We start from the raw sequence: 12,844 nt of genomic DNA on the forward strand, positions 1-12,844 counted from the left end.
TTAACAGATCTAAATGTTGAGCAGCAGTTGGCAACTTCGGTTCACATTGGGAGTTTTAGTCTTTTAGAGACGAGTTTGTTTGACTATGTTATCCTAGACTTTCTTTATGGTAAGTCAAAGTATTTGCTCATATAAATATTTCAGAGAGCAATACAAGAAGCCTGGGAAAGAATGCTTGAAGAGGAGATAGATTTATGTCCAGTTTTCCTCCTACGACACTTAAATTTGTTCTTCCTGTTCTTTAAACAGAGAGAAAGGGGGGAGGTGGGAAGCACAGTTCTAAAAATACTTCATCCTGCAATCTTTCCAGCTCGTAAGTGTCTGAGAGAGGGCTTCACAAGGCCCAAGCAGGGGCTGACAGAGAACCACAGTCTTAAGAAGGGGGCAGGGAGGGAGCCTCCTGCCTTTGTGGTAGCTCAGAGCTGAATTGTGTTGCTGTGGAATGTGGAAGGAAGCACTTAAAATGAGTATCTTGATATTTTGAAGAACCTTAATTATGACAAATGCAGTATTTTGTAATTCTTTTAACAATGGGGAGGAAAGAAGGCTGGGGCTTAAATGACTTACTTTGCTGATTATTCTAAAAGTAAAAGGGGTTCTCTCGCAGTGAGGAAGAGCACTGTGCATTGAGCGGAAGGAGGTTGTTCTTGGCTCCACAAAGCAGATCAGCCAGAGGATGTGAATTCACAAAAGAACACTAGGGATCAAACTGTACACCAGTGATTGTAACCTTTCTGCTTCCAAATTCTCCCAGGCTTTGGAAAAGATGAAGTCGGGGCCTGCGGTCTGCAGAACAAATGGTGATGGTTCTAACTGTGTCCTCCCACATCCACTCACTCCCTCAACCAACCAAGAATAGAAGGAGCCAAGTTTCAGACAAAAGTCGCACACCCGTTTTGGTAGATGGCATGTCGGTAAGAAGAGGTGAGGTGTGCTGTGCTTTCTGAAATGCAGTTACACTGAAAGCTTCCTTTTTTTTTTTTTTTTTTTTTGGTAGTACTGGGCTTTGAACTCAGGACCTTCTGTACTCATTTCTCTGGGTTGGGCTGGAACCTCTATCCGCCAGATCTCAGCGTTCCAAGTACCTAGGATTATAGGCGTGAACCAAACACGCCTGGGTTAAAGTTTCAGTTTCTGTGTTTGGTAAATGGTAGTCATCTTCAGAGAAATTAATGTTTAAGGAATGCTTTAAAACACTAAAAAAATTAAAAAGGGAAAAAAGGATCAGTAGTAAAGCTCATTTGAGGTTAATATCAAAGCCAGAGATTAATTAAAGTAATTCAACACATATTTAACGAGAAAATACTTTGGGCCAGGTAGTGCTGCCATGTGTGGTTGTACAGCATGTAGGCTGCACAAAAGCACATGGCTACTCACAAGGAAACCACATGAGCTAGTGGAAGCCCTGGAGTAAGACAAGTGTTTTGGATTGGGATAAAATGGTGAACCAATCAGACAGTTGCTTTCCTCATAGAGCTCACACTTCAATGGAGGTGGGCAGCCTGTCGACACACATTTATATTACACTGTAAATATCCCTGGAAGTGTGGAAGAGGATCCAGAAAGGGGGTACCACAGCCTATGGCTGACAGCAGAGGGGAGAGTGGGACTTAGTTAGATTCTCAGGCAGAAGGTGGGCCATGAGTGTGTTTCAGGCAGAGGAAGCTCTTCAACCCTTTCAAAGTGCTGCTCATTTTGCCATAAGACGCTAGTGGGAACATCCAGAGGAAGGATGGAGATGGGCAAGAGAGGTGACCAGGGCCCAGCTGACCATGCTAAAGTGGGGAGCTGAGCAAATGTTTTGAAGCAGGAAGAGGTGTGGGATGACAGGTGCTGCATTTTGAAAAGACTATTGTGAAAGCCCAGCCCAGATGGATTTGAGGGAAACAAGAGGAGAGAGAGGATGCTCGCAAGACTGCTGTGAATGCACCGCAGTGAAGATTCTACTTTGGAATCATGTGAACAGATTATTTAAATACATTTAAAGAAATGAAAACATGGTTGCGGAGAACTGAAAGTCAAATTACATGAATGACCTTAGCTATAGAGTGTACCCAACCACACAGGGAAAAGTTATTTCAAGTTATTTAAAAATCAGTAAGTGGCTTGTCAATCCTAGTCAGATTTACCCTCAGGTGGAAAAAAAAAATCACTGCCAAAAAAATTCTTAAACTATTTTCAGTAATCAAATTGTTGATGGGTATGTTAATATAATTATTCTGAGGCTTTTGACCTAGTATATGCGAAGCAATGAACGAATTGTGATTTTAAAGACTCCTTCTGTTCTTGTATTACAGATTATAGAGTCTTTAAGTAAATTTTTTTTTCTTAGAAAAACATGTTAATCACCTTTTTGGTAATAACAGGCAGTGCCCAAAGGATAGTCTGAATGGGAATATAGCAACAAAAGGAGCCAAGTTATTCTACTCTTATAAGAATTTTCTGTTTTCTTTCAGCTGCTCAAGAGGGAAAGAGATTTGAAGAAGGCTGAACTCAGAGTAAGAGGTGGCAAAATGAAGATGAAGGTCTCTGGAGAAATGAGTGACGTGGTAGCCTGTGGAAGAAGAGCTATCCGACACTGCCTGCCACAAGAAGCAGTTAAAGATCATCAGGCCAGTAAGGTGGGACCCAATTATAAGTTCTCCAACATGTACACAATGGCCTTCCATCATATACAGGTTCACAGGCAAGTTTTGTTTGAGCTTCTATTTTATGCTAACCAGTATTGTAAGAATGGATATTTTCTGTTGACCTGACTGTGTTTGGAGTCAGTGTTTGGAACAATGAGGGAGAACTAAGGCTGGGTGTGTTCACACTTTGGGGGCCGGCATTCCAGAGACGGCATGGGAAGCTAGTGACAAGATGTCAGAAGGTATAGACGAGCAGCTAGAAACAGGAGTTGATTGGGGAAGGGGGTCTAGGCATCTTAATCTAAGATTAAGCTAAGATGTATGGCTTGGAATTTGTAGCAGTAAGACACTAGCACTCAGAGGGAGGGAGAGTCAGTCATAATATTGGAAACTCTTAATACCTTTGAATTCAGACCTATGGACTCCATCACAGCTTTGCCCCTCCTAACTGTGAGAATTATGGGAAAATTATTCAATATTTAAGGGCCTTCTCACTTTCTGACTCTGCAAATTTCCAGATGGTTTGTATTTGTTCATGGCGTTGGCCCCCTCTGTTCCCAGTCCCCACATAGTCAGGAGAGCAACAACACTCAACTTTAGGTGCCTGGAGATGGCCAGCCTTTCCCTCCATCACTGGTTCCCCTGGAAACTGGGGAAAGAGGCCGGTGAAGGCAAAATACGTAAAGTTGTGCTAGTTCCTTAGAAATCCCTTTTCTCTAATCCCACATAGAGCCTGTTTTATTGGCCTTCTATTTTTCCCAGTAATCTCCAACACCATTTGTTAGGTTATCTTGAGTAGAGGGTATTTTTCCAAAGCTTTTATTCATCTGGCCAGCCTAAGAGAGTCTCATTGTTGTGTGCTGTGCTTTCTTGCCCTGCTCTGCTGTTTGTTGCCTTGTGGTGTCCACTGTCCCGGGGTCCCGTCCATTCCTAAAGAACAGGATCAATGCAGGGAAGCACGCTAGATCATAACCCTGAGGTGTCTGCTAAGAGTCCAGAGAAGCACAGAAAGCCTGAGAATCTCTGACCAAATGGCAAAAGTCTTTGGAGACTCCAGACACATCTGAAACCTTTGAGCAATACAGCCAGCCCCTGGAAAAAGGGTTATACCTCAGACTTGAACTGTGTAACATATGTCTATTGGGGTTCTGGTTTGCAATGCTTTAAAAAATCCCATGACGCTATGGGGCTGAGAAAAGTCCTGTTATTTCTTAAAGTAATTGGTCTCATTCACCAATGCAAAGCTACCGTTCTGGTTATAAATGGAACTATAGCTCTCTTTGGGCTGCTACCAAAATTTTCTAAGGAACATCCATCACACAAATGAGATTTCCTAATCGTTTAAGCACAAGGATTTTCCAGCATTCTAAAGAAATTGATTCCTCTCAGTTTAAATAAGAAAATGTGTCCTTCTCTTAAAATATAAACAGTGACAGCTACAGAAGCACTATATCAAACACAAAAGGGAATTTCTTCCGTGAAATGATTTTCAGAGATTGTCATTTTCTTAAAGTTGTTGTCACAACAACAAACCATCAAAAACAGATCGAATACAAATCTGGGAAAACTTCAAATTTTACTAATTTGTCACCATTGATTTTCCCCCCCTAAAAAAGTCAGCGAAACCAAATAAAATAGTGACATTTTTATAAGGTAAAAGAAAATGACCATGAAGAAACAGAGAGTTGCTAATCTTGCTCATTTGATTACTTTCATTGTATTTTGAAGAGTGAAATCAACTTGAGACTATCATAAGATAGTAACTTCATATAGGAACGGATTTTATATCTTTCATTTTTAGTGTCGCACTTGCTCTTTATAGTCATACACTTAATAATAATGCATTTAACAGTAATGTGAAAAAAATATTACTGTGTGGTTTGGGTGATAAACATAAGTAGTAACCCAATTTGTATCCAGACCACTAGCAGCCACCTTCCATTCACCTTGGCTCTCTCTGCTTTAGGAGAGATAGCTTCTTGTAACTTAAACAGGAAAAGGATGTCAACTTACATTCTCAGTACTCTTAATTAGTGTTTCCAACAAATCAATAAGAAAAAGCAAATAAATAGAAAAACTGTGCCAGGCTGTGAACATGCAGTTCACAGAAGAGGAAAGCTGACGGTCAATGCACACAAGGACAGGCTCAACCTCGTTATAGAGAAAGGATGATGAAAACAGCCGTGGGGTGACATTTCACTCCTACCCAGCAGATTGTCCCCACATTAGAAGTCTGGCCAACTGAGACTGGGTGAGGACTGAAGTAATGGGAACTCCACTCATGGTGGTGGGATTACAAATTAGCATGTGCATTTTGAAGGACAATTTGGCATCATCTTGGAAAGTTGAATTTTTTTCTATTTTATATGAAATTTTTTGAGTATATAAAAGGTAGAGAGAATATAAAGAACCTGTTTATCTTCCATGTAGCATGAAAATTGCATACTGAAAAGGCCCTGTATATCTCTCCTAGTTCTCTTTCTCTTCCCCCCAGAGGAAATCACTCTTGAATTTGGTGTCTGTCGTTCTAATGCTTATTTCACTATTTCTGTATGAATTCTATGTGGAGGCTTTGACCTTTACGTAAGTGGTATTGTTATATTGTATATTCTTTCCTGCAACTTGGGTTTTTTCTTTTCTTCTTTGCTTCATTTGTTTTGGGAATTATTCATATCCCCATTTGTCTATATATCCATGATGTATGTGGCTGCACCTGGTTAATTTTAACTTCTTATAGTGTTCCTTCAGTACATATGAGAAATTATGTTCCAGTGCCCTACAGATGATCAATTTGTTTTATTTTTCCAGGAGTTTTTTTCTAGTATAAATAATACCACAGTAAGCATTCTTCTGTGGATATTTCCTTAGAGAATGTGGGTGAGTTTCTTTGGGTGTATATTGCATTCTATATGGATTAGTCTAGATCAAACCTTCTCAACTTCTATAGGCATTTGAATCTGAACCCATAAGAACAGTGAGATAACCTGTGTGCTCTTAAGCACTTAGAGGTAACATTGCTGCACAGCAATTGAAAATTAATCCAGTTCCCTTCCACGGTCACCATAATATACAGAAGATTTCCCTCCTCCCTTCCTTCCTTTCTTCCTCCCTTCCTTCTTTTCTTCCTCCTCTTCCTTCTTTGCTTTCTTCCTTCTTTCCTTCCTTCCTCTTTCTCTCTCTTTCTTTCCTTTCTTTTCTCCAATCTTGGAAGTAATTCAACATGGTCATTTACACATCTGCCCTTTAATTTTTAAAGTTCTGTAATATTCCACTGACTGAAGAGCCAATTTTATTTTACCTATTTTCATTTAATGGACTTTTAGGGTTTTTCCTTGACCTTCCGTTTCCATTCTCTCAGTAGAAAGAAATGAAAGTGTTTTTCAACACCTAGGGATAATAATTTTGGAAAAGTGTCTGCTTTAGTTCCCGCTTACCCGTCCTCTTAGTCTGTATTGAACCCAGGGTCTTGCACATGCTAAGCGAGTTCTCCACTAGTGAGCAATACACCAACCCTGTCTTGTCTTTTTATCATGTTTTAAATTTCTGTTCTGGGGTTTGAACTCAGGGCTTCACACTTGAGCCACACCTCCGGTCCCTTTTGCTCTGGTTATTTTGGACATAGAGTTTTGTTTTTTGCCCAGAATGGCCTGGACCATGAGCCTCTTCTTCTGTTTCCTGCTGTCACTGAGATGACAGGTGTCATAACCAACTTTTCTCTATTGAGGTCTCACAAACTTTTTTGTCCCAGGCTTGCCTAGACCCACAGTGCTCTCAATCTCAGTCTCCCCTGTACCAACTGAGGTTTTTAGTAGGGTTATTTAACTGCCCCAGTGTGCTCAGGAGGGAGGGGCTTTTTTGGGATGCAGGACTGGAAGTCCTGACATTGGACCAGTCCCAGTGAAAAATGGGACAAGTGACTCTGTTACTTTTTTAAAAATTGCAATAAAGGACAAGGGAGGAAATCCAATTTTAGGTACCTTCTCCAAATCCCAGCCAGCAGATAAGAAAGAGTTTCACCTGGCAGATGGGTCTGCTCCTCTCTGGGGGTTCCCTTTGAGGCCTCTGCTAAAAGAAAAATGTGCAAATGTCTTTAATTCAATAATGAAAGGGACATCTTGGGGTTCCAGAACAATCATCTACTTCTCATTTCAAAGGGATAAACCACTCAACCTAAAAGAATGGCTATCCTCATAGGGCTTCGATCATCACCACATAAAAGCAGCAGGATTCTTCTATTATCACCTAAAGAAGGCTACCACCAAGCTGGAACAAACAGGCCAGGGAAGTGAGAGGTTTTGGAAATGTGCCAGAAACAAGGTGATGCTGGTGTTTGAATGAGGCCAGCTAGGGGCCTTGAGCAAATTCCTTCACATCTGAGTCTCAGTTTTCTCCTCTGAGAATCTAAGGGTGCATGATAGGAGTTCAGTAGACAGAGGCCCCACCCCTCAGACTTCTCCATCTCCTAGCAGGTGACAAGTACTTCACTCTGGACAGACAGTGGTGGGTGTGCATACTGGGAAGGGCAGGCAAGGACACTCTGACTTTGTTTTTGGTAGCACTGGATGGACCCAAGGGCTTTGCACATGCTGGGCAAGAGCTCCACTATTAAACTGAGTGACAACCCCAGTCCAACATCCTAACTTGACGTTGTTTTCCAAAAGGGACACACTCTTGAAAGGGAGTGTGGCATTGCTCTCTGCTCTGAGGCAGGTGAAGAACTGAGTGTGCTGAGCACATACTCCCTGTATCCAGAGACATGGACCCGTCCAATCTCAGTACACACTTGGGTGTTCTCATGAGGAATAACAGTTAGGAGATACTATCTTGTTGCCAGTGGAAAGACCTCCTGCTGTAGTTTGTGGTACATGTTAAAATCTATCATTCTCCTTAGAGGGGAAAAAAAATACAGTTTCATATCGTTGACAACTACAAATTAAAGCACCTTTTAGCCTTCTCTTTCCTGGGCTCAAAAAAACCCAATTCACATACAATTTTCTCAGGAACAGCAAATACATTTGTGTGGCAGCTTGGGGGCCTCCAACCACAGCTGTCATTACACAGTCACGGTGTTCAGAGACTCTTCAAGAAAGCTGTTACCTGCGCTTGCCAGTTCAGTAGTCAGGCTAAGTGGAATAAAAAAGGGCCCTAGGCAATGGGTACCCTCCTCTTCCTTGTGATATTTCTAAGTAGACACGCAAATACCTAGGTTTGCTGTACTTGTTGGCAAGTGTCCTGTTGGCAGGACATTAAAAAAGTATCTATGGGGAAAGGTAAGCAAAATACCCAAATGAGAGTAATGAAATGATGATTACAAAAGGCAATGGCTGATTTTTTAGAATCAACAGGAATCTGGAATCTTACCTGTTTCATACCAAAAGGTGTTATCAGAAGGAAAGCTGTGGTCAAGCCACTGTACCTGGTGAAGGGGACAAGGAAGGGACCCAGAGAACATGATAAGAGCAGTAAAGACTTCCCTCCTTGGGAATTCTGACAGAGGGAAGAATTCTGATTTCTTCTGTTCTCTCTTCTCGCCCCGTCCACTTTCCCATATACCACTCTATGATGAGACCTCTCAGTCACTGGACATCTGACCCTCTCAGCCTATCATTTACATAGCCATTTTAGGAAGAAGCCAGGACTGCATCCCTGCAACTGTCAGTCAAGCTTTTTGCGGGAATCGCTTTGTCTCCTTGGTTACCTCAGCCCAAATGAGGTCTGTGTTGTTCACAAGTACAGGCAGCGAGGGGGCAGTTGAGAACAGCAAGCTTCAGGCAACAAGATGTAGACTCCCTACATTTTAGCAACAGCAATAGAAAAGACAAACTTTAATATACAGAAGACTTAGTCATGATGCATGTTGCCATTTTTGAAGTTTTCACTGTCCTAAGTAACTCATTTCTTCACCATGTATTTATTCAGCCCCAGCCATCATATGCTGTACCCTATATTCTCACTTTTTTTTGCACTTTTAATTCCTTTGCTCCTCTGTATCAGGCTAGTCAATACCAACACCAGACAAACCAAACATCCACTTATGCCATTCCTGCAGCTGAGCAGTCAAGCATTGGTTTAGCAAAGCACACAATTTTGAGTGCTTGTCTCACTTTAATGCATGTTCTGTATATTTCAATCAGGTATATGCTTCTGCTTGTAAATCTGATTATCAATTCCTAGCAGAGCTGCTGTTTCATTCTCTAATGTGACTTTTGGACACTTTTCCTCTCTTCTCAAATCTCACTTCCCCATTGCTACCTCCACTGTCAATAGAAAACCTTGCCTTAACGTTCTAAGAAATATAGGAAACAACCAAATGAGAATTCCTTCCCCTTCTCCTACTCCATGAACCAACTTATGGAAGCCAAATCTGAACTCTTCACCTTCCCTTCGTTTGTAGGGCGTAGACTCTTCCTGTTTCTCTCCACCACACATCTATCAACCACCCTCACCTATCTCCACAAGAACTGCACTCATGTCAGTATTCCTTATCTCTTCCGTACCATTAGTCTCTTCTTTGTACCAAATCATCCAATGTAAATCAACAGCACCTTCAATTTCTAATACAATATAAGGCAGAACCATAAAAAAATCACTCTTGGTTCATCTCCTTATAACTACAAATCCATCACCCTGTCTTACCGTCCCCATCCAAACATCATTGGAGGGATAGTCTAGAATTTCTGTCTTCACTATGCCTCAGGACTCTATAAAAGTGCTGGTGAAATTTCCCAAGGACCTTCACCTTGCCAAATTCCTTCCTCTTTTTTTCCTTACCTGATTTTGCAATAGTATGAGATGAAGTTAGACATCCATTCCTTCTTTTCCCCATCTGTGACGTCATGCTGTCCTGATTTTCCTTTTACTTCATTGTGGCCACTCCTCGTAATCATTCATTCTTGGTCTCCTTTGTAGACCCGTGCTGTTCTGCTTGACCATTGAATGTTGGAAAGCACATAGGAGATACCTTGTAATCCTTTCTCTTCCCAACCTATACTCTTCTAGGTAGTTCTACGTGTGCCATGTAAATGTCATGTGAGGATGATAAGCCTCACACTTGTCAATATTAAGCTCCCTCAATGGCAGTGGATTTCCAGATGCCTTTATTCAACAGTGTGCCTCCAAGTCTGTTGAGCTGAAGGCCAACAAAAAGATGAAGTCTACTTGTTTTCTTTTTTTCCCATATCCCTCCTATATAATCTATCAGAAGTTTCCAAGAGCACATCCTGAGTCAGTCTGTTTCTCTCCATTTGTAATGTCACTCTCTAAACCCAAGCCACCATCATTACTCACCTATATCATTCCACTATTCCTTCACGGGTTTCCCTGCTTCCACGTAGGTGTCATCCTTACTTTACCCAAGAAGAAATACCTTGTCCTACAACACTAACAGAACCTTGCTGTTTTCTGGGGTTTTGTTTATACCTTTGTCTTTTTAATAGAATGTGTTGGATGCCTCTATAATTTTGTTCAGTTGACTGAAGAACATGGAGAAGCTGTGGCTGCAATTGATGTATAACATACCACTATTATTGGTATATCTTCAAATTATAAAATAAAACCTTTAAAATTCAAAATATATGGACATAAATTTTATTTATATATATTATATATTTGCATATATAATTTGAATTTTTTGAAATTTCATTTGTGCTGTCAACTTTGGAAAAAGATGTGTTTACAGTGTTGAATTGGTGTCTTACAGAAATTAATAGCCATATTGGTCTAGAAGTGTTAACTTGCTTTTTTTCTCATTTGTACAGGGGTAACACGCTATATTAAATATGCAAGGTCTTATTTACATGAGTTTCATTACGGAAACTAATAAAATATTCTCTAAATAACAAAAAAGAAACTGAAACCAAAACCTGTAGGGACCAAATGACGTTATTCATTCAAAAATAGTTTTGAGCACCTGATTAATTGTGCCTCCAGATGCTCGCCCAAGTTGTATGGTAATAAACAGCAGTGGCCTGTTTGTGACACCAAAGCCCTGTTCCCAGTCTCATGCATCATACTACTTTCAGGAATGATCCAGGACATTCCTTCCAGTGCAGCAACAAATCCATAGAAAATAGTCCCTGCATGACACATAAATATCATATGCTTCTCAAGAGTAAAGATAAGCTAACACAGCCCGACAGCTTTGGGAAGTTTTCTGAAGAGAGACAAACTGATCTGTGGACATGCCTCTCAAGGAGCCTGGTCTCTTTCCCTTTGTCTGTGTGGCTCCTTACCTGGATAGCTTTCACGGCTCACACCTGCTGGAAAGGCTCCCTTTGGGCTCTCTAGTTGTCTGAGATTACTTTTATTGTGACATTTTTATGCTGTGTTGTGATTTAGGGCTTATACTTATAAACAACTTTGTCAAATGCTATACAAATATTTGGAATAATTGATAAATCTAAATGTAGATACTTAAAAATTCATAGGGGAAATTCTAAATATTTAACTCCTCTTTGTAAAATCTAACAGTCATAATCATGTTTTCCCTCACTAGCCTAACCTCCCTGGAAACAAGTTACAAAATGCTTATTGCACACATGGGTGAACGGAATTGAATGTCCTAAACTCACTATTGTAGCATGGAAAACAAATATTATCTCTTCCCTTCGTTTTTCTCCAACTAATCACTTAAGATTCATTTGCTCTATAAGCAGAAAATGCAGTGCTTCTTTTAGCTTTCCTGAAGTCTCAGTCTTATTGCTAAGCATCTTGGGGATTGTTTAGTCCAAAGAAGATAACACTACTTCCAAATCTTAGGAAGAGAGACTCATGGAAAGGCCAGTACTCTATATCTTGCTAGGAATTTGTTAAAATGCTTTGTGCTCTGGATACAAATGAGTCACTGTAGCAGTGCTTTGTCTCCATTATGGTGACTGTGGTCAGAGGAGTTCCAGAGACAGACCCTGATGGAGCAGAGCTGGGTTCTTCCCAACACCCTGGGGAAGGATCTGTGCTGGCTATAGGCCTGATCCTCCTTCCTGCTTGGAGATGTCTTCTTGGGGTTGTTGATATCTTTTATTGCTGGTACACCTTGGTTAGAGGTACCAGATTCCATGCTCAGTAGTCCCTCAAATCTTTGAGTCTCAGAAAGCATGGAGTATAGTTTATCTTTTCTCTTCCAGAAAACCTGGAGTTTTTAGGCAAATTGACTATCCCCAATTCCAGGTTGGTGTTTCTAACAGTTCTCAAAAAGGCACATCTCACTAACTGTGAGACATTCCATTGTAATCTCACCATATGCTAATGGATGTCTGCCTGCCTGTCTTGCATTTACCTAAGAAATGCTACACAAGTGGTTCTTTCCTAAAAAATAAAAACCTGCTCTGGCATGGCGGCACATTCCTGTAATCCCAGCTATTGAGGAGGCAGAGGTTAGAGCATCAAGACCAACCTGGGAAAAAAGTTAGTAAGACTCCCATCTCAACAAGCAAGCCAGGTATGGTGGTACACACCTGTAAATGCAGCTACTTAGGAGGCTGCATAAGTAGGAGGATCACGGGTCCAGGCCAGCCTGCGAAAAAACATGAGACCCAACCTGAAAAATAACTACAGCAAAAAGGGGTGGGGCATGGATTAAGTGGTAGAGCACCTGCCTAGAACTTCTGAGTTCAAACCCCACTATCATCAATAAATAAATAAATTAATTTAATTAAATTAAAATAAAAGCCTACCATCAACTGTAGACATAGACAGGCGATACTCCCTGTAAATCTTAATGATATGCCTTCAACTGCTATAATTTAGAGGATACTTTTGCCTTACCTGATCATTAATACCTCCATTAGACCTGAGCAACTAGGCTCTGCATTTACATATCACAAAAATATTAACTGAATTCATACTGTTGTCCCTGGAGGTCCATGCTAGTGCAATGTTTATCACTAAACAGTGACTGTCAAGGCTAAAACTGGACAGGCCCCAGGCAGATGCTTCTCCCTGTCTCACCCTATGGGTCCTTGGGAAGCCATGTGGTCTTTGTTGCTATGAAGTTAGAGACCCCATCTGCAGGGCAGAGAAAGTTTCCTGTGTGCAGCACTGAAGACAGAGAAAGACAGTGCAGTGGCACGTCGTATCAATCTGCTCACAGAGTACACAGGGCAGTAGGTTCCAGAATAACAAAGTGGTCTTCATTTCCTTGAGTCTCTAGGTGCTCCAGCAGTGCCCTCTGTGCTCATGAGTTCATGAGCTATTTCTTCAGGTGCACATGGGTGGCT

The sequence above is a fragment of the Castor canadensis genome, chromosome 10, assembly GCF_047511655.1.
Source record: "Castor canadensis chromosome 10, mCasCan1.hap1v2, whole genome shotgun sequence".
Classification (NCBI taxonomy): Eukaryota; Metazoa; Chordata; class Mammalia; order Rodentia; family Castoridae; genus Castor; species Castor canadensis.